This window comes from Schistocerca americana, chromosome 6, assembly GCF_021461395.2.
Source record: "Schistocerca americana isolate TAMUIC-IGC-003095 chromosome 6, iqSchAmer2.1, whole genome shotgun sequence".
Classification (NCBI taxonomy): Eukaryota; Metazoa; Arthropoda; class Insecta; order Orthoptera; family Acrididae; genus Schistocerca; species Schistocerca americana.
Window position 1 is genome coordinate 297446578 of NC_060124.1, and position 19725 is coordinate 297466302.

The following is a 19725-nucleotide window of genomic DNA, read 5'->3' on the forward strand; positions in this document are numbered from 1 at the left end:
AAGGAAAGCTCGCCGATTGAACAGCGGAGGTTCAGCAGTATCAGCATAAAGGCTTTCCACAGGGCTGGTGTAAAAAGCTCCAGACACTTAACGTAATCCACGGTGGTGGATAGAGTCGAGACACCGAAGAATAGACGGCCAAGCAGAGGAGTAAACTATGCTTCCATAGTCCAATTTCGAGCGCACTAAGGCGTGATAGAGGCGGAGAAAGACCACTCAGTCAGCTCCCCAGGAGGTACCATTCAGGACACGGAGGGTGTTGAGGGATCGCAGACAGCGAGCCGAAAGATAGGAAACATGGGAGGACCAGCACAGTTTACTGTCAAACATAAGACCCAAGAATTTAGTGATGTCTGAAAATGGAAGGTTGACAGGTCCTAGATGTAAGGAGGGTGGAAGAAACTCCTTACGACGCCAAAAATTAACACAAACGGTCTTACTGGGAGAAAAGCGGAAGCCGGTTTCGATGCTCCAAGAGTGGAGGCGATCGAGACATCCTTGAAGACGTCGTTCAAGAAGGCTGGTCCGTTGAGAGCTGTAGTAGATCGCAAAATCGTCCACAAAGAGGGAGCCCGAGACATCGGGAAGGAGACAATCTATAATCGGATTTATGGCAATGGCAAACAGTACAACACTCAGCACAGAGCCCTGGGGTACCCCGTTTTCTTGGGAGAAAGTACGGGAGAGAGAGTAGTGTTCACCCGCACTCTAAATGTGCGCTCTGCCATAAATTCATAAAGAAAAAGGGCAGCCGACCTCGAAAGCTGCAAGAGAACAGTGTGCGGAGGATGCCTGTCCTCCAACAGGTATCGTATGCTCTCTCCAGATCAAAAAATATTGCTACTGTTTGGCGTTTCCGGAGAAAATTGCTCACGATATAAGTGGAGAGAGCAACAAGATGGTCAACTGCAGAACGATGCTTTCGGAAACCGCATTGGGCAGGTGTTAGAAGACTGCGGGACTCCAGCCACCAAGCTAAACGGCAATTCACCATACGCTCCGAAACCTTACATACACTACTCGTGAGAGAAATGGGGCGATAGCTAGAGGGGAGATGTTTGTCCTTTCCAGGTTTCGGAACAGGAACGACGATAGCGTCCCGCCATCATCTGGGAAAAGTACTGTCGGTCCAAATTCGATTATAAAGGCAAAGGAGGTAAAGCAGACTATGGTATGATAAATGCAGCAACATTTGGATGTGGATACCATCCGGTCCTGGGGCGGAGGAGCGAGAAGAAGAGAGTGCATGTTGGGAGTTCCCGCATGGAGGAAACAGAATTGTAGCTTTCGTGATTTTGAGAGGAGAAAGCAAAAGGTCGCACTTCCGCTGCACGTTTCTTTGGGAGAAACACTGGCGGGTAATTTGAAGAGCTCGAAATCTCAGCCAAGTGTTGACCCAATGAGTTAGAAATTGTGACGGGGTCCACTAATGTATCATGCACGACAGTGAGCACAGAGACCGGGGAGAAACTAGGTGCGCCTGAGAACCGTCGAATCAGACTCCAAACTTCCGAGGAGGGAGTGAAGGTGTTAAATGAGCTAGTAAAGAATTTCCAGCTTTCCTTCTTGCTATCGCAGATGATGCAGCGGCATCGCGCCCGGAACTGCTTATAGCGGATACAGTTGTCCAAAGTAGGATGGTGTCGGAAAACACGAAGAGCACGTCGCCACTCATGTATTGCGTCACGGCATGCCGCGTTCCACCAAGGAACTGGGGGCGCCGGAGCAATGTGGAGGTGCGTGATATTGAACGTCCCGCAGCTGTAAGAATAACGTCTGTAATATGTGTGACCTCATCATCGACGCTAGGAAAGTGACGGTCATCGAATGTCGCTAGAGACGAAAAAAGTGTCCAATCGGCTTGGGCAAACTTCCAGCGTTGCGGGCGCATATATGGCAGTTGAGGCTGCAGTCTAAGGACACATGGAAAGTGGTCACTCAAGTGCGTATCATCAAGGGCGAACCATTCGAAGCGCCGAGCTAGCGGAACAGTACCGACCGAAAGGTCCAAATGAGAGAAATTTGTCGTGGAAGAAGACAAAAATGTAGGGTCCCCAGTGTTGAGGCAAACTAGATCCGCTTGGTGGAAGACGTCTAGCAATAGTGAGCCACACGGACAAGGATGTGGAGATCCCCAAAGCGGGTGGTGGACATTGAAGTCCTAAACCAGCAAATAGGGGGGTGGAAGCTGACCAAGAAGATGAAGGAGATCAGCTCATGCCATTGGTGTGGACGATGGAATGTATACAGTACAAAGAGAGAAGGTGTATCCAGAAAGGGAAAGACGGACAGCGACAGCTTGGAAGGAAGTGTTTAAGGGGATTGGGTGATAATGGAGAGTATCATGGAGAAGAATCATAAGTCCTCCATGTGCTGGAGTGCCTTCAACAGAGGGGAGATCAAATCGGACGGACTGAAAATGGGGGAGAACAAAGCGGTCATGGGGACGCAGCTTTGTTTCCTGAAGACAAAACATGACCGGCGAGTAGGACCATAAGAGGATCGACAATTCATCCCGATTGGCTCGAAGGCTGTGGATATTCCGGTGGATAATGGACATAGGGTGAACAGAAAATGGAGGAATGTGACCAAGGTTGCCGTCAACTCAGCGACTGCTCAGAGTTTGCGACCAACAGCATGGAATGGCATTCAGCCGAAAGCAGAAGATCCTGATCCATAGGTTTTTCAGGAGCAGCTCCTGCCACCAGCGATTGGCCGGTTGATCGGCCGCCAGCAGCGTGCCTCGGCGACACAGAAGACGGCCGAGGGCGATTACCGCCAGGTGGTGCTGTAGATGCGACACGCCTTGGCGGAGAAGGAGATGAAGTGGGTTTCTTACTAGCCTTCTTGGAAACATGATGTGTAGATGAAGGAGGAACCGATGGTTGTGAAGTTGGGGTATGTAAAAAATCTTTACGAGTATGCTCTTTTTTCGAAGCCTTGGTGTCTGACTTTTGGGCTCGAGATTTAGCAGAACCCGATGAAGGGTGAGCCATAGAATGGGCAGGCGAAAGTGGGGAGGTGGAACGGGCAATCTTTGTGCTGGCTGATCTGATGAGCGTGGCACTAAAGGTAAGGTCACAAGTCTGCGTGGCCGCCTCCTTTGTTGGCCGAGGAGAGGCAAGGACAGTGCTGTATTTTCCTGTCTGAGGCACGGTGGGCTGTCGACTGGCGAATAATTTTCAAGCAGCAAAGGTTGACACCTTTTCCTTCACTCTGATTTCCTGAATGAGCTTTTTGTCTTTAAAAATGGGGCAATCTCGAGAGGAAGCAGTGTGGTCACCCATACAGTTGACACAATGTGGGGATGGAGGTGGACAAGCACCCTCATGGGCATCCTTGCCACACACAACACATTTGGCCGGATTGGAACTGGGCTGGCTGGTGTGATTGAACCGCTGACACCGATAGCAACGTGTAGGGTTTGGGATGTAAGGGCGAATGGAAATTATCTCATAGCCTGCTTTGATTTTCGATGGGAGTTGAACTTTGTCAAATGTCAAGAAGACAGTACGGGTTGGAATGACGTTCGTGTCAACCGTTTTCATGACTATGAACTGCCGTTACGCCCTGGTCAGACAGGTGGTGTTGAATTTCCTCGTCGGACAATCCATCGAGGGAGCATGTATAAACGACCCCACGTGATGAATTTAAAGTACGGTGCGGTTACACCTGGACAGGGAAGGTGTGTAGCAGTGAAGTACGCAGCAATTTTTGGGCCTGGAGGGCACTGACTGTTTCTAACAACAAGGTGCCATTCCGTAATCTGGAACAAGACTTTACAGGACCTGCAATTGCGTCAACACTTTTCTGAATAATGAAAGGGTTGACCATGGAGAAGTCGTGACCTTCGTCAGACCGAGAAACAACAAGGAACTGTCGCAATGATGGAAGGACTGTCTGTCGCTGAGACTCGAACTTACACTTGTGAGCTGACATAGTAGAAGATGAGGAAACCATTGCGAAAGTATCCCCCATGATTACCGGCGTCTCTGATGGCGCGCTCCTTCCTTGTGGGGGCCCTCTCTGAGGGCACTCCCGCGTTAGGTGATTGTTCACACCTCAGGTCACACCTCCCGACAACCGGACGGAGGGACCAATCAGCACTTTTGGAAGGTATCAGCTCGGGTAATCACCCCTCCCTGGGCCTGGCCGTTACCAGGGGGTATGTACGTGTCCTACCTGTCTACCCGGGGCGGGGAATTACACATTACCCCATCACCGGCTACGCATGGAAATGCGTGGGTCGGCCTTCAGACACGTACATGGAGGAAAAAAGAGAAAGGGAAAGGAAAGAAGAGAGGTCTCAAACGCCGCAGCAGAGAAAAGGGTAAAGAGAAGAGGTAAGGAAAAGAGAAGGACAAAGGAAGGACGAAGACTTGCAAGCGGAGAAAGCAAAGAATTTGTTGCAGTTTCTAGAGTCCGTCTCTGGACGTAGGCACAAAACACACTCCCAGAGGGGGAGAAAGGGGAGGAAAGAGGCGGAGGTGACGGGGGGGGGGGGGAGGGGGGGGGGCAAAGATGGGGGATGGGGAAGGATGCGGAAAGGGAAGGTAGGCAGCCCGGAAAGGAAGGAAGGCCACATTAGCTCGGGGTCCCATGCTCGCTGCACGTATCCATAAAAGAGTTGTGGACCCCCTGGGGGGTGCAAAATGACTGCTAGTTGCTATGTCTTCTTATAAAATGTCTCTCTGCCAATAATGCCTTCTATGTGGTGAGTAGCATTCTGCTCTTTTCATACTGTTAGTGACAATAGAAGGCGTGATTACTGTTACTGAAGAAGAGAGAGATTGAGCAGTATAAGGCTCATAGCAAAATCCTACTTATTTCCTAAATGCTTGGCTCAACACCACTTCTATTCAGTGTGCCCTCATTATTATTAATACTGCTCTATAGCAATGCAGTAAAACTTTTTTTTTTTTACCTAACGAAAGTCCTATTCTGCAACCTTCATCCTACAAGTTTCGGCCAAAGTCTAGGCTCTTCACAAAATTTCAAAACTCTACCACTCTCTTCTCATCTTCAGTTACAGGTAGTTCCCTCGTGCTCTGTTCAGCTGTCAACATCTGTGTGCCAACACTAGTTTTCTGTAAAGTCTGCTTCAACAGCAAACCAAAAGCCTGCACGAAAGAGGGTGGCTGCAAGGCCTTTAACATCTTCACATCAGAGTATGAGATGCACTGTGCCTCTTTCATCTCCTGGATTTTCTTCTCTCCTGGGAATACAGCACATTCTTTGCTTCAAACTGGATGGGTTTGGGAGCAACCGTCACACAGCAGTGAGGCAGTGCACTGAATACCTGGTCCATTGATGGAGTCCCTTCACCCATATATAGCGTGACCATTGCAACTCTTCGTGGTACAACAGAAGTGTTCACACTTAAAGCAGTGCATTGGATTAGTTACACAGGGCCTAACTTAAGGAGCAGAAAGCCTACTGCAATATATTCAGGGAACTTCTGTAAACTTAATGTTAGGACAAAAAGGGTTGACTTCTGGAGCTCACCATCAACACTTTCCATGAAATTCAGTAGTTCAGTGACCTTTTTGCTTCCCACATCTGTCAGAGTTCCTTCACACCTATATCCAATGTCCTGGCATGTTACAACTCCTTTACAACAATTTACCACAATGTGCAGCTCATGTAGACTCCATATTCTGTAAGTAGTTTGGCATTTAACACATTGTTTTGTCAGGTAGCTTTCAGTGTATCAGGAGTGAACAATTTTGAAGCCTTTTGACAGATTTGATGATGTCCTGCAAGTCCCTGTAGAGCTTTTGGATGCAGAAAGGAGATAGTTTTTCAAATGCATCTGTAACACATTTAACAGCAACAAACACATTATATACCGCAGGATGTTTTAAGTTACTGCTACTACTGTCATCCATATGCACAGCTGTCTCAGGTGGACTGGCCACGCAAGGTCTCCTTTGAGCACTCAAATTACTGGTAGTAGAAGAAAGGGATTTAGAGTACAAGGAAATCCCAAGAGCATCAAGGGACAAGCATCCACCCTGACATAACCCAGCTTGCCTGGATTAGCCTTACACAACCGAGGCACAGTAGGTTCCACAGAGGTTGCCCATTAACTCTGTTCTGCAACAGCCAAGCACCTCATTGGCACACAGCACACGTCAATACTGACTCTTTTTATACAGGTTTATATCGTCCTCATGATCCAGGTGGTCAAACCAAGATTTGCAATCCCCATGAGACACTGTATTCCATGGTGGTCACTGAACATGCCCAGCGCTTAGTTGCAGAAGTCCCCAAGCAGATTTGTCTGCAGTGGACTAGATGTGAAGAGCAACTATATATTATTTCTGTTTGGCAATGATATAGATGCCTAAGTGTGCATTTATGCTGTCACTTTGCTACTTGCCATAGCCTGGTGGTGGTGGTGGTGGTGGTGGTGGTGGTGGTAATGCGGCAGCGGCAGCTGTGGCGGTGAATGAAGCCCACCTACTCTTAATGGCCTATTTAAACTGTCTTGTGATTGCTCACTACTATCCTCACCATGTGATGCTGTCAAGCTCGTCTTTTATCGCATCCTGAAACTTGAGCCATAACAAGGTCACTCTAGCAGTGTTGTCTTTTTGTGTTCCTCACTGCTTGGTTTATCACACAGCATACGCCTACTTCTATATCTCCATCTACATCCATGCCCTGTAAACTTCTGTGAAGTGCATCAAAGGTGATAATTCCCACTGTAAACATATATTTAAGTATGGAGGATGGGAAAAATTACTTCTACATACCTCTATGCAAGCTGTAATTAGATTTATCTTCTCTTCACAATCTCTGCAAGGTTGATGTATAGGAATCTGTAGTATATTCCTAGATTCCTCACTTAATAACTTTGGGTCACATTCCATATCTTACATTATTCTGGTTCAATATTACTTAAAATGAACTGGAAAATTAATTATGACAGTCTTATCTGCCTGAGAAAGTGTGTAGAATAATTTTTGTGCTGTTATTAGAACCATGAAAGTATCTCATTCAAAGAGTCCATCCATAGCACCTCTTTATTTCTCGTTGTTGATAACCACATTTTTATTGTGAATGAGCCACTATTACTGTCATCAGATGACACACTGAAAGTTTTTGCTTGGCATACTGCAAGTAATCGACTCAATTAGCCACGTGAACAGCTGCAGCGTAGAGGTCCCTGGCAAGAAGCGAGGCATGCACAACCAGCGATGTGTCAACAATGAGGCTTCAGCATAAATGTACCGAGGCTCAAGGTGAGCAGTGAGGTGTCATGTACTAGCACCAAGCAGTTAGCAGTGAGGCTCCAGCATAAATGTACCCCAATATTCTGGTATATGAGCAGCTAGTGCCACAGTCACGAGCAATGTAATAAATGGGGAAGATGAAAACAAGCTGCCTAACTACTTTCTTAAAGTAGCTTTCATTGTGGAGGAAGCCATCTTTCCATATCCTACAACACATCACTCACTCAAAGAAGCCAAAGTCACATCCAGTGAAAATAGTAATGCAGGCATGGCAGCTGTTGCTCATGTTTACAATTGCCATGAATATGTATGAAGTCTGCACTCTTAGGACGACTCATTTGACACATGAAATTGTACATCATTCCCTCCTCCCCATCAACCTGTTTGAGAACACGACTCTTCCCTGTTTGCACCAGTACTTAAAAACCACCCCTACCCAACAGCAACTGGTACTTCCAGATGCTACCAATACAGACAATAACAAACGATAGTCTCTTTCTAGGAAGCAACAATATTCACACTAATAGTCAGAGCCATTCGATAGACAACTTATTAGATGTAATGGTTTCCAGTCTCAGGAGGTTTGAGAACTGTACTTCCACCCGAGCGGCACAACTAAGATATCTTAAGCAAATTATACCTACTTGCAGATGTTATTTGCTGCCTGACATCATTTATGGCTGGTCTCTACTGGACTAGAATTAGACATCACAGATTTAAGGAACAGAAGTCTAAGCATTGTTTTGAACAATGATCTTCAAGCTCTGTCAATGAAATGCCCAGTCAACCAGTGTCAACAGAGAAAGTCTGCTAAGAGAATACTAAATGCAAATATTTGTGCAGATTGGTTTTTTGAAATTTAGTTCAAACTGTACAGCCAATAGGTTGGTTTGTGTCCTCAGGTTGGGTATCCCAGACACTAGTAGAGCTGATGTTGCCCACCTACTGCAGAAAGACATTGCTTTCTCAAAAGTGTGGGTTAAGCTCCTCAACACAAGGTTGTCACTGTCATTACAGCAAGTTTGTTTGTAGACATTATCACTGATAATGATATCTGGATGCTGGTCACTGAAAACAAGCAGCAAAACAGAGCAGAATGAACTGTTGTACCAGATGTAACTACCTAGTGCTGTGTGGCGATGTCAATGTTCATGGCTTTAGCTGTGGCACACTTATGCAGATAGTCTGGGACAAACTTTAGTTAAAATAATACAGGACAACCAGCTGCTTATCCTGAATGATCGATCTATGGTGTTATGCAAGTTTCTCAAAGTAGTTGTTCTTTAGCGGACCTTCCTGTTATGTTTACCGTCAACTGCCAATTTTTCTATTTGGCCATTATTACAGCAGTTGTCAGTCCAAAGACTTGTTTCATGCATCTCTTTACATGAATCTATCCTGTGCAAGCTCCTTCCTTTCTGCGTTTACTGCAGCCTACATCCACGTAAACCTGCTTATTGTATTCAAACTGTCTCCCTCTGGAATTTTTACCCTCCACATTTCCTACCATTACAAAATCAAAGATTCCTTGACGCCTCAGTATGTGACTGTCAAATGACCTCTTCTTTTATAGTGAAGTTGTGTCATAAATTTATGTTCTCCTAATTCCATCAAACCATCTCATCTTCAGGACTGTTATGTAGCATCACATTTCAAGAGCTTCTCTTACCTTTTCATCTAAACTGCGAACCCTCCATGTTTCACTTCTGTACGATGACACACTACGTACGAATACCCTAAGAAAATATTTCCTAACACGTGTTATTGTAATTGTTATTACATGTTAACAAATTCTTGTTTTCCAAAACAGATTTTCTTGCTATTGTCAGTGCATTTTATATCCTCTCTACTTCTCCTATCACTAGTTGCTTTGTTCTCAAATAGTGAAACTTATTAACGACATTTAGCATCTCACTTCCTTGTGTAACTCCCCCAGTACTGCCCAATTTGAATTAAGTACCTTCCATTACCTTCGTTCCACTTTTGTTGTTCATCTTGTACCCTCTTTTCAAGACACTACTGCTCTCAAGTCTTTCAGAACGTCTGACAGAATTACAATGTCGTCAGCATGATATGTTGGGATCTGGTAACTACTTTATGGCAGAAATATCCATGATCAAGGTATATAAGGAGGAGAATTTACTTAGATGCTACGAAGATCATAGCAAACACATTTATTCAGACAGCCAAGAAGCTCCGAAACCTCTATCAGCCCATGCAATGCGACCAAATTTTGTTGCAGAATGCCACAAAGTCCTTTTGAAGCTAAGAGAAAGCAACAGGGTAAATATGCTGTGTGTCTCCAATCAGTCAGGAATTAGTGGACCTGAACAAGATGACAGACTAGCCAGGGCAGGTGCGATTACTATTTACTGCACTGGAAAGTGTCCAAACCTCACTAATGCAACTGTGAAATCAAAACCAAGAAAGGGGATCAGAAGGCAGCTTGCAGAATATTAGACTATGATCCAAACAAAATATGACACACTAATGATTCCATATGCTTGTTCTAAGGGAAGTCCTCCAATAATGAGCTTTAACAGGTGACAGGCTGAACTCATGGGAGGGCTAATGACAAGCGATGAAAAATTTAAAGAAATAACTTAGACACTCATGAGTACAGAGTAGGAGTAGGAGTAGTCTATGTGGGGAGAGTGACCAATCTTCAAATGTAAGGCAATGAAGATCACACAACACAGGACATTCCAGTCATCAAGATGGTCGATTGGGAAGGGCGCAAGGAAGGGGGGGGGGGGGGTGGGGTGGGGGGAAGAGGGACATGCGCACGCACAAAAATAACCTGCAGAGGACTGATCGGCCAGTAGCTGTGTAGGGATGATGGGTTCTTACCAGGCTTAAGGACAGGAACCACACTACCAGCCCTCCACTGAGAGCACGAAACATCTTTGAGGCAAATATGGCTAAACACCTAGAACATGTACTGTTGGCATGGAGGATTAAGGTGTTGAAGCAATTGGTTACTGATAGAATCAGGGCCAGAAGCTGCATTGTGTGAAGAGGAGAGGACCAGAATGAGTTCCCATTCAGTAAAAGCTTTATTACAAGATTCCACCTGACAAGGGGTAAAAAATAAATGGGAAGCTTTGGCCCACTATTTCTGAAGGAGGAAGTTAGTCGGATAGGCGGCTGACAAAGAAGTCATCACAAAATGGGACACAAGGAATTTGTGAGGACTGACAGATCCGTACGAAGGCCACCCAGGAAGGCAAGGTCTGAAATGGAAGCCCGGCAAAATTGGACGGTGCGGGGTGTAGTCCACGCCCATTACAAAGATACTGAAGGACCTAGGAAGGATACAAAGCATTCCCAACACACTTGCTTGCTCTGTTTGATTGAGTAACTGTCACTAAGGAGTTTGAAAATAGAAAGACTGGTGGTGAACAGCTGCCACTTAAGGTGTTGCAAGGCTCAACAGTGATGGCAATGGCTGTGCTCCACCACGGGATCAGCTAGCAGCGAAACTAGCACGGCAAGTAGCGTACGGCAATGCTGGCGACACGAATAATTTTATCTGGCACATCACAAATTACTTCTTTAATACACCTGACAAAGGCACAATAGAAAGCCCTGTAGAATAACTTGCCATCCGGAGGTGGCAAGGGAATGAGAGAATTAACAAGAAGAGGTCACTAATGCAGAGGTCATTGTGCGGCAACCAGTGTGAGGAAGAGAGAATGGGAGAGGATGCGATTGGAAGATCAATGGCAGAGAATGTGTCCTAAATGGCACTAAAATGTTTACATGAACCATCATTAAGAAAGCCAAGGTTTGTTCCACAAGAACCTTTTCTATGAAGATATCCAGACACAACGAAAAAGCACCGCCCACAAACAGTGACAAGCATTAAAATCCCCAAGGAGGAGGAAATGAGGAAGGAGTTGCTGAAGGAGGGCACTTGGGACATAGGGCATAGGCGGCTTGTCAGGAGGGAGAGAGAGAGATTTCATCCATGACCACAGAGACCAAATGGTCCTGGATGGCAGCAGCTTCCAATGCAGTATGAAGGGGGATCCACATACTAACGACACCCGTACTGGCCAATGTGCTGACTCCACTCAAAGCCCTTAAAGGGCAGATCCAGTTCTCACAAAGCACAAAATCTGCAAGGGATCGGTGAGTGGGCATCAATAAAATGAGATTCTTGAAAAAATGACAAGTTGCACAGCAAACGAAATAAGGTACTGCAACTCTGGAAGAGGACTGTAGTATCCATTACAACTCTACTGAATAAGCACAGAATGCAGTACAGTTGAAGAGGAATGGACATCCCTAAAAAGGGCAATAACGGAATTTGGGAAGGAAAACATAGGCAATAGAAGGTAACTGCAAAGAAACCATGCGTAACAAAAGAAGTACTTCAACTGATTGATGAAAGGAGGAAATACAAAAATGTACCAGGAGAGTCAAGAATACAGAAATACAAGTCGCTGAGGAATGAAATAAATAGGAAGTGCAGGGAAGCTAAGACAAAATGGCTGCATGGAAAATGTGAAGAAATCTAAAAAGAAAAGATTGTCAGTAGGACTTACTCAGCATAGAGGGAAGTCAAAACAACCTTCGGTGACATTAAAAGCAAGGGTGATAACATTAAGAGTGCAATGGGAATTCCACTGTTAAATGCAGACAAGAGAGCAGATAGGTGGAAAGAATACATTGAAAGCCTCTACGATGAGGAAGATTTGTCTGATGGGATAGAAGAAGAAACAGGAGTCTATTTAGAATAGATAGGGGACCCGGTATTAGAATCAGAATTTCAAAGAGCTTTGGAGGACTTAGGATCAAATAAGGCAGAAGAGATAGACAACATTCCATCAGAATTTCTAAAATCATTGGAGGAAGTGGCAACAAAACGACTATTCACGGTGTGTAGAATGTATGAATCTGGCGACATACCATCTGACTTTTGAAAACATCATCATCCACACAATTCTGAAGATGGCAAGAACTGTCAAGTGCGAGAATTGTCACACAATCAGCTTAACAGCTCATGCGTCCAAGTTACTGACAAGAATAATATACAGAAGAATGGAAAAAATGAGGATGTGCTAGATGACTATCAGTTTGGCTTCAAGAATGGTAGAGGCACGAGAGAGGCAATTCTTGTTGTTGCGGTTAATAATGGAAGCAAGACTAAAGAAAAATCACAACGCGTTCATAGGATTTGTCAACCTGGAAAAAGCGATCAACAATGTAAAATGGAGCTATATGTTTGAAATTCTGAGAAAAATAGGGGTAAGCTATAGGGAGAGATGGGTCTCTCACAATATGTACAACAGCCAAGAGGGAATAATAAGAGTCGACAACCAAGAACGAAGTGCTCATATTAAAAAGGGTGTCAGGCAAGGGTTTAGTCTTTCACTCCTACTGTTCAATCTGTATATCAATGATGGAAATAAAAGAAAGGTTCAGAAGTGGAATTAAAATTCAAGGTGAAAGGATATCAGTGATATGATTTGTTGATCACATTGCTATCCTGAGTTAAAGTGAAGAATAATTACATGATCTGCTGAATGGAATGAACCGCATAATGAGTACACAGTATGGAGTGAGAATAAATCAAAGAAAGACAAAGGTAATGAGAAGTAGTAGAAATGAGAACAGCGAGAAACATAATATCAGGATCGATGGTCACAAATTAGATGAAGTTAAGGAATTCTGCTTCCTAAGCAGTAAAATAACGAGTGATGGATGGAGCAAGGAGGACAATAAAAGCAGACTAGCAATGGCAAAAAGGGCACTCATGGCCAGAGAAGCCTACTAATATCAAATATCTGCCTTAATTTGAGGAAGAAATTTCTGAGAATGTACGTCTGGAGTACAGCATTGTATGGTAGTGAAACATTTACTGTGGGAAAACCGGAACAGAAGAGAATTGAAGCGAACAGTGATATGGCAGAAACAGAATGCTCATTAGGAATGACCTAAAAAGACACCTGATACTGAAGAAGTGTTTCCCATACTTGGAAAATTATATCCAATATTGAAACGTAAATACTCAAACCAAGATTTTTGCGAATGTAGTAACAGTAAATTACGGTGATTAGAGACAGTAAGATAGGACTGGCAATGGATGACTAATAAGCAACTCCCCTCTACCTATTGTTTCCCTCTCCAACTCTACTCACACAGTGTCATTGAGGCCCTGCCACACCATAAGGTTCATTTGTTTATCAGCTATCATCGGGGAAAGGGGGCCAGGGGAATGGTTCTGGAGCATCTCAGACTGTTTATACAACTTAGAACAAGCATCATTATTTCCTTGGTTTCCTTGCCCTCCCCTCTTTATTCAGATTTACTCTCCTTTACATTGCACTATAACTCCGATTGCCGTTTTGCTTATCACTGTGGCTATTACTCCATGTGATTCTGGTTGTTACTGTGGCTATTTTTCTATTACAGTTCTTGAGAATATTGAAAAGAAAGACTATTGAAAACTGTGTATTCAATGAGGAATGGGAAATTGATCTCATAATGAATGATGTGTTAGAGTGGATTTTTTATAAAAAAAAAAAAAAAAAAAAAAAAAAAAAAAAAAAAAAAAAAAAGTAATGGAAGAGTTGCCCGAACCATCAAGTCTTGAAGAAAACAGTTTAACTGCATCACATACGGTATGTTTAAAAGTAGCAAAAGTTTGTATTCATCTGACAATAACAGGCAGCGACTTTCAACTGAAATGTCCTGTCCTATAAGGGAATAATGTAATATGTGTCGAGCACAAGTCATGATGCAGGAACAATTACATGCAGAACTTTGTATGTGGCCATGGGTCATGCACAGATAGCCGAAGCAGGTACAGCGGCCACTCATGTAAAGCAAGAAATGCAGGTTTGAATCCTGGTCTGGCTCAAATTTTCATGTCATCATTCCCTTATACAGCTGATGGTTGGTTGTATTCGTAACTGCGAATAGGTTTTGTGTAGATCAGAAATGATTCAGCAATGTACTCTTGAATGAATGAGCAATAGAAGTGGCAAAGGCATTTTATAATGATGGTGGTGCTTAACATTTTAAAACAGTTGCTGTCATGTACTACTACAAAAGCTGTAATTCTTGATCCGGACCATAGAACAGAAGAGAAACTAAACAATTTAACTGCTAACTGTCTGTGTCATTCTTGGTGTGACGATGAGAGAGGAGTCAAATCAAAATTACTTATAGCTGATGCCTGTCACTTGCTGCTACTGTGTTGCCACATCGGCTGCCAGCTACCGATCAGTTACAGGTAACACAAACTTGGCGGCAAGTCACTTCACACACATAGTTAATGTGTCGGAGCAATGCTGGATGCGGACGCCACGTGGTATGATGGAAATGCAAGATGCTCTGTCAACAGCCAACGTTAAGTGACCAATGACTTTAACTGTGGCAGGTAATGCATTTTGTAGCCCTGTCTTAACCTAACCACAAACTCAAGATTTGCAATGTATATGAGAAAAAGCAGTAACAGTCAGTGGCCAAACTAAATTCATGATCGCTTTGTTCACAGTGATTAAAGCTAACCCCTTTTAGCAAATTCAAGACAGAAAAAAAAATCAGTTTCAGCACTAAAAAACAAATTATAATTTCATGCAGTCATTCACTGGCTACCTGAAACTATCCTCGCACTGACTACATGAACTGCCACTTTACCAACCAATGAGCAGTCCTCATTGGCACTTTGTTGGGAGATTATAGATGATGCAGGCAGAGTCCAAATGAAGAAAGAATGATATGAGGAAAAATAAAAGTAAATAAAAAAAGTTAATACAATAATGAAAATGAAGTAGCAAAGCATTATAACTTTTAATAAAATTACATTTAAATCAATTAACTGAAGGCACAGTCCATATCAATTCAGGCAGGCTACAAAAAAATCTTAACCTTCATAGTCTCTGTTATTGAATTTAGCGTATGTTAAAATGAAGGACTATGTAAGGAACATGTATTTTTGTTTTCTCCAAAAAAATTTCTGGTCCAAGATACAGTCCTCCAAAGATGACACTGTGCATACCATTTTGAAGATGTCTATTTTGGAAAAAATTTTAAAATGGTGTATCTCTGGAACAGTTCTAGATATTTTGTTGGTTTTTTTTATTTAAGAGAGAATTGCTTTATGACTACAAAGAAATCCTCTGTTTGGACTTCTGTCAAAGTTCTTTTACTATAGCATTCTGAATTTTTATAATTCATAGAATTTTTTCCAAAAATGCCAATCCATAAAATTTTATTAGTACCATACAGTTCTACGAGGGTTGTTTTTTAGTAAGGGCTGTTAGCGCGTATCGTCCCGTAGTTCGCGCGGACGCCGCAACAAGCCACTGCGCCACTTGCTGGCGTCCTTCCCGTGCACACTGATGCAAGTTGCAGCTCTGTAGCTGACATGTACACATCGCTGTGCTACTTTATAATGTTTACGATTATTGAATCGCCCGCCGCATGTGAGATACGGTCAGTGATACGTTTTTTGACCGCGAGAAGCCTATCAGCTGCAGAAATTCATCGTCAGTTAACAGAAGTTTATGGCTTGAATGCAATGAGTGAAGGTAAAGTGCATCAATGGGTTAGAGAGTTTAATAATGGCCGTCAAAACGTCCATGACGAAGAACGCTCAGGCCAGCCCTCTGATCACTGATGATATGGTGGCTGCAGTCAAAACAAAGATTCGTGAGGACAGAAGAGTCACAATTTCCACTCTTTCTTTGAAATTTCCACAAGTTTCAAGATCGGTTTTGTACAAAATTGTGTCTGAAAACCTAAACTTTAAGAAACTGTGTTCTCGGTGGGTACCCAGACTCCTCGCAGAGGACCACAAAGGGAAGAGATTTGCCACTTCGTTGGACTTTTTGATTTGTTACGAGGAAGAAGGGGATGACATGTTGAGTCAAACTGTCACTGGAGATGAAACATGGGTATCCCATATCACTCCCGAAAGCAAGCGACAATCGATGGAATGGCGACACACAACCTCACCCGTCAAGGTCAAAGCCAAACAGACGCTGTCAAAGCGCAAGATTATGGCAACTGTGTTCTGGGACCGGCTCTGTGTTTTGCTAGTGGACTTTATGCCACGAGGAACGACAATCAACTCAGATGCCTTCTGTGGAACTCTAAAGAAACTCCTCAGAGCAATTCAAAACAAAAGGCGCAGCATGCTGACAAAAGGAGTTTTGCTCCTGCACGATAACGCTAGGCCTCACACCTCTCAAAAGACTCGGGATTTGATTGATTCTTTTGGTTGGGAAGTTTTGGACCATGCACCATACAGCCCCGATCTTGCTCCTAGCCATTTTCACCTTTTCTGGTACCTGAAACACCATCTTGGCAGGCAGCGGTTCAATGACGACGACGAAGTGAAAGCGGCTGTGAACTCTTGGCTGTTGAAGCAGGCGGCCGAATTCTTTGAAGAGGGAATTAAAAACTTAGTTGTACGGTATGACAAGTGCTTAAATAAACAAGGCAACTATGTAGAAAAATAGGTAAAAGTGTGTAGAATCAGAAAATAAAAGTGTGTAGAATCAGAAAATAAAAGTTTTTTTTACAAAAGTATTTGTATCTTTTTTTAAAATAAAAATGGCCCTTACTTAAAAAACTACCCTCGTACATTCCCTGAAAAGGAGAGCTTCCACTTTAAGGTTGAACAGGTTTTATAAACAACTGAAATTTTTGTCATACATAAAACATGTTTTATTATTACATCATCACATAACAGGCTCATAAAAATCAAAACCTAGCCTTATTTAACATAATTTTAGTTTTGAAAGATGAGTAAGAGACTCATTTTTCAAGCATTTTGAATGGTTCCAAAATGTATGTGAAAGGTCCAAAGACTTAAAGGTTTTAATTAATACGACTTCTTACCACTCTGTTTTGCACTGGAATTAGCCAGTCAATGAACTAAAAATGTGTTCCACTCCTTCAGTATCTTCCTTTGATATAAAGTGATGCCTTCCTGTTGTACCAATAGGAACTGGAGCACTTACAGTCTTCAAAACATTGTGAACAGGAAGTGAGCACTGATGGCATTGTTGCTGTCCTTCAGCTGGAAAACTAAATCCAGCAGCTGGTCCATGTGGAAGCATGAAGTTCACTACAATTTCATTTAACTTTTAACTGGTGTCTATAATCTCTGCAATCCAACAGTCACAGTCATACATACACGCCACAAACATCCCTTTCTCAGGTTGTTAATCTGAATATTATCCTGCTGTTTCTGCGGTGTTGGCCGAAAGAATGAAATAGGAGTTCGCTCATCATTTAAGTCCAAAAATGTGTCTTCTGAAGTCGTTTCACAGGAGTAGTTTGTTTGGACCATTGTTCTTTTTTCTGCTCACAAAATTCTTCGATTTCCTCTTTGAACAAGTGAATGAGGGCTGTGGATGTAGAAGATTTCACAACTCTCGTAAAATCCCCAGTATTCTGAATTGCCGCTGTATTTGGTCTGGAAAGGTAATGTTTTGTAGCATGGTCCTTCAAGCAAGCCTCCTACACTATCACAAGGCCCCTTTCCATGACCAGCAGCACTGTATACCCAGTCAGTTGACACAAGCGACTTACTCAATTCTAACAGCTGGTAATGAATTTTAAAATGACTAAGAGAACCATTAGAAATAATAATATCTTCACTCCCTGTTTGCAGTTGAAGAATTTTGCCCATTGCTAGCAAAGCACATGCTGAGTCATGTCCTGTGTCATCACTTATAATTATGACATTTGTGGTCTTGTTTTGAAAATATGTCACTCCTGTAAAAATTGAAACCGGGTCATTACTCCAATGATACCCTTGTACTTCTTGTGGTAGGATTACAGACCAGATCTCAGCAAAATCACAGTGAAGTACTGAACATAGTTCTTCAGTCTGTACACACCCTTTCACTTCTGCAATGTGGTGCTGTTGCAATTTCTTCAGATGCTGGTGTGTTACTGCTTTCACTGACCATTTACCAAGTTCATCAATGAAACTGTCAAAGGTAACAGTTACCTTCACTAGTTGATTTTTCCTCTGATGTCACATATGTAATTTCTGCAGAGTTATCTGCTACGTCTTCTCTGCCAAGTGTCTGTAAAGACAGTCCTCCCATTCCAGGGCAGTCACCACATTCTTGAAACAAACAAGTGTCTCACTGTACATCACAGACTTCTAACGACTTCACACGATAAACCAAGGTGTCATATGTCACACGCTTCAGTAAGTTCTTCAACGTTACCACCACAATGTTCAAATAGGTTAGTTTATAAATAAATAAATCTTCTGCTACCAGTCACGATTTTTCAAGTGCGGTTTTTTTGTGTGTGTTAAGCCACTTCTTTTGATGTTGTCCATTTACAATGGATCAAATCAGACAATGTTCAAAATTTGTGCAGCACACACATAAATAGACATCTCTAGGTGGGAGTGGAACTACCCACTTAGGTCATAGTGCATAAAATTTTGATCTTCCAATATGTGAAGCTGTATAGTTGCTGTTATAAATTGTAAAAGTTTCTTTAATACTGCGAATCTTGTACCTCTTCACTTTCGCAACTTTTTGGCCTTCGACTGTTACAGTTATAGTGTCTTTTTGTTGGCACTCTGGTGAGAATAGTCCCATTTCTTTTCCAGATAAATTGACTGCACTATTTGACCTTGTGCTGCTTCTACAGGATGACCATAATAGGAGTCTGGTCTTCAAAAAGACTCCTCTTACAGACTCACATTTCTTGATTTGTCTACAATGCACTTTGATACTGATGGAATGCGGTTCAACATTGTTTTCTTTGAATATGTCTCTGGAACTTGCACATTTTCACTGTAGTATGCACAGTATTCAACAGCTGAATTTATATTTGTGAAAAATTCATGGCAAGAGGTGCAAGAGTGCTTTGGTTAATTTTCTTCTTAAGATGGAATTTCTACTTTGAAGAGTGTGGTCAATTTTGCTGCAGTGTATTCATCCACAGCTTTAGTAATTTCTCTGCACTTTCTTGATGCATAGAGATTATGACTCGACTTCAATGACCACGGTTTCTTAACAGGACTGACACCGACCTCTGTACCGGTTGTTGACTGATTCAGGGTATATAATCCTTTCTGTATTGGTGCAGAATCTGCACGATCTGCACCATGGGAGGCTTCACCTTCTTCAGATACTACCAATGCTGTTATTCTGTCAAAACTTCTAGAACACAAATAGTCATCACTGGAAACATCTTCACTTTGCAACACAGTCTTCAAAAGAGAACACTTATTCCCAAACTGAACAAAGTCTGTTTTATTGTGTTTGTTTGTCTTATCACTCTTTTATGGATATGCAGATAGTTAACACACTTCACTCTCCCATGGCTCCAGTCAGAAGACATTTCAAACAGTCCTAATCACAAAATATACTGCAACTGCATCAACTGGCAAATTCCTCATGAAAACACAGAACTCACTGGATGGTCTCAGATTTCTTAGAAGCCTCTTCAGTAAACAAATTATCACTGAACAACTACAATACAGAAACCTGCA

General features: G+C 42.8%; 1 protein-coding gene across 1 annotated transcript in view; it reads right to left on the reverse strand.

Annotated features, from left to right (window-relative positions):
* The window catches only part of LOC124619877 (multidrug resistance-associated protein 1), a gene marked incomplete in the record, with an annotated part of 365477 nt that overhangs the window by 141736 nt on the left and 204016 nt on the right, over window positions 1-19725 (reverse strand).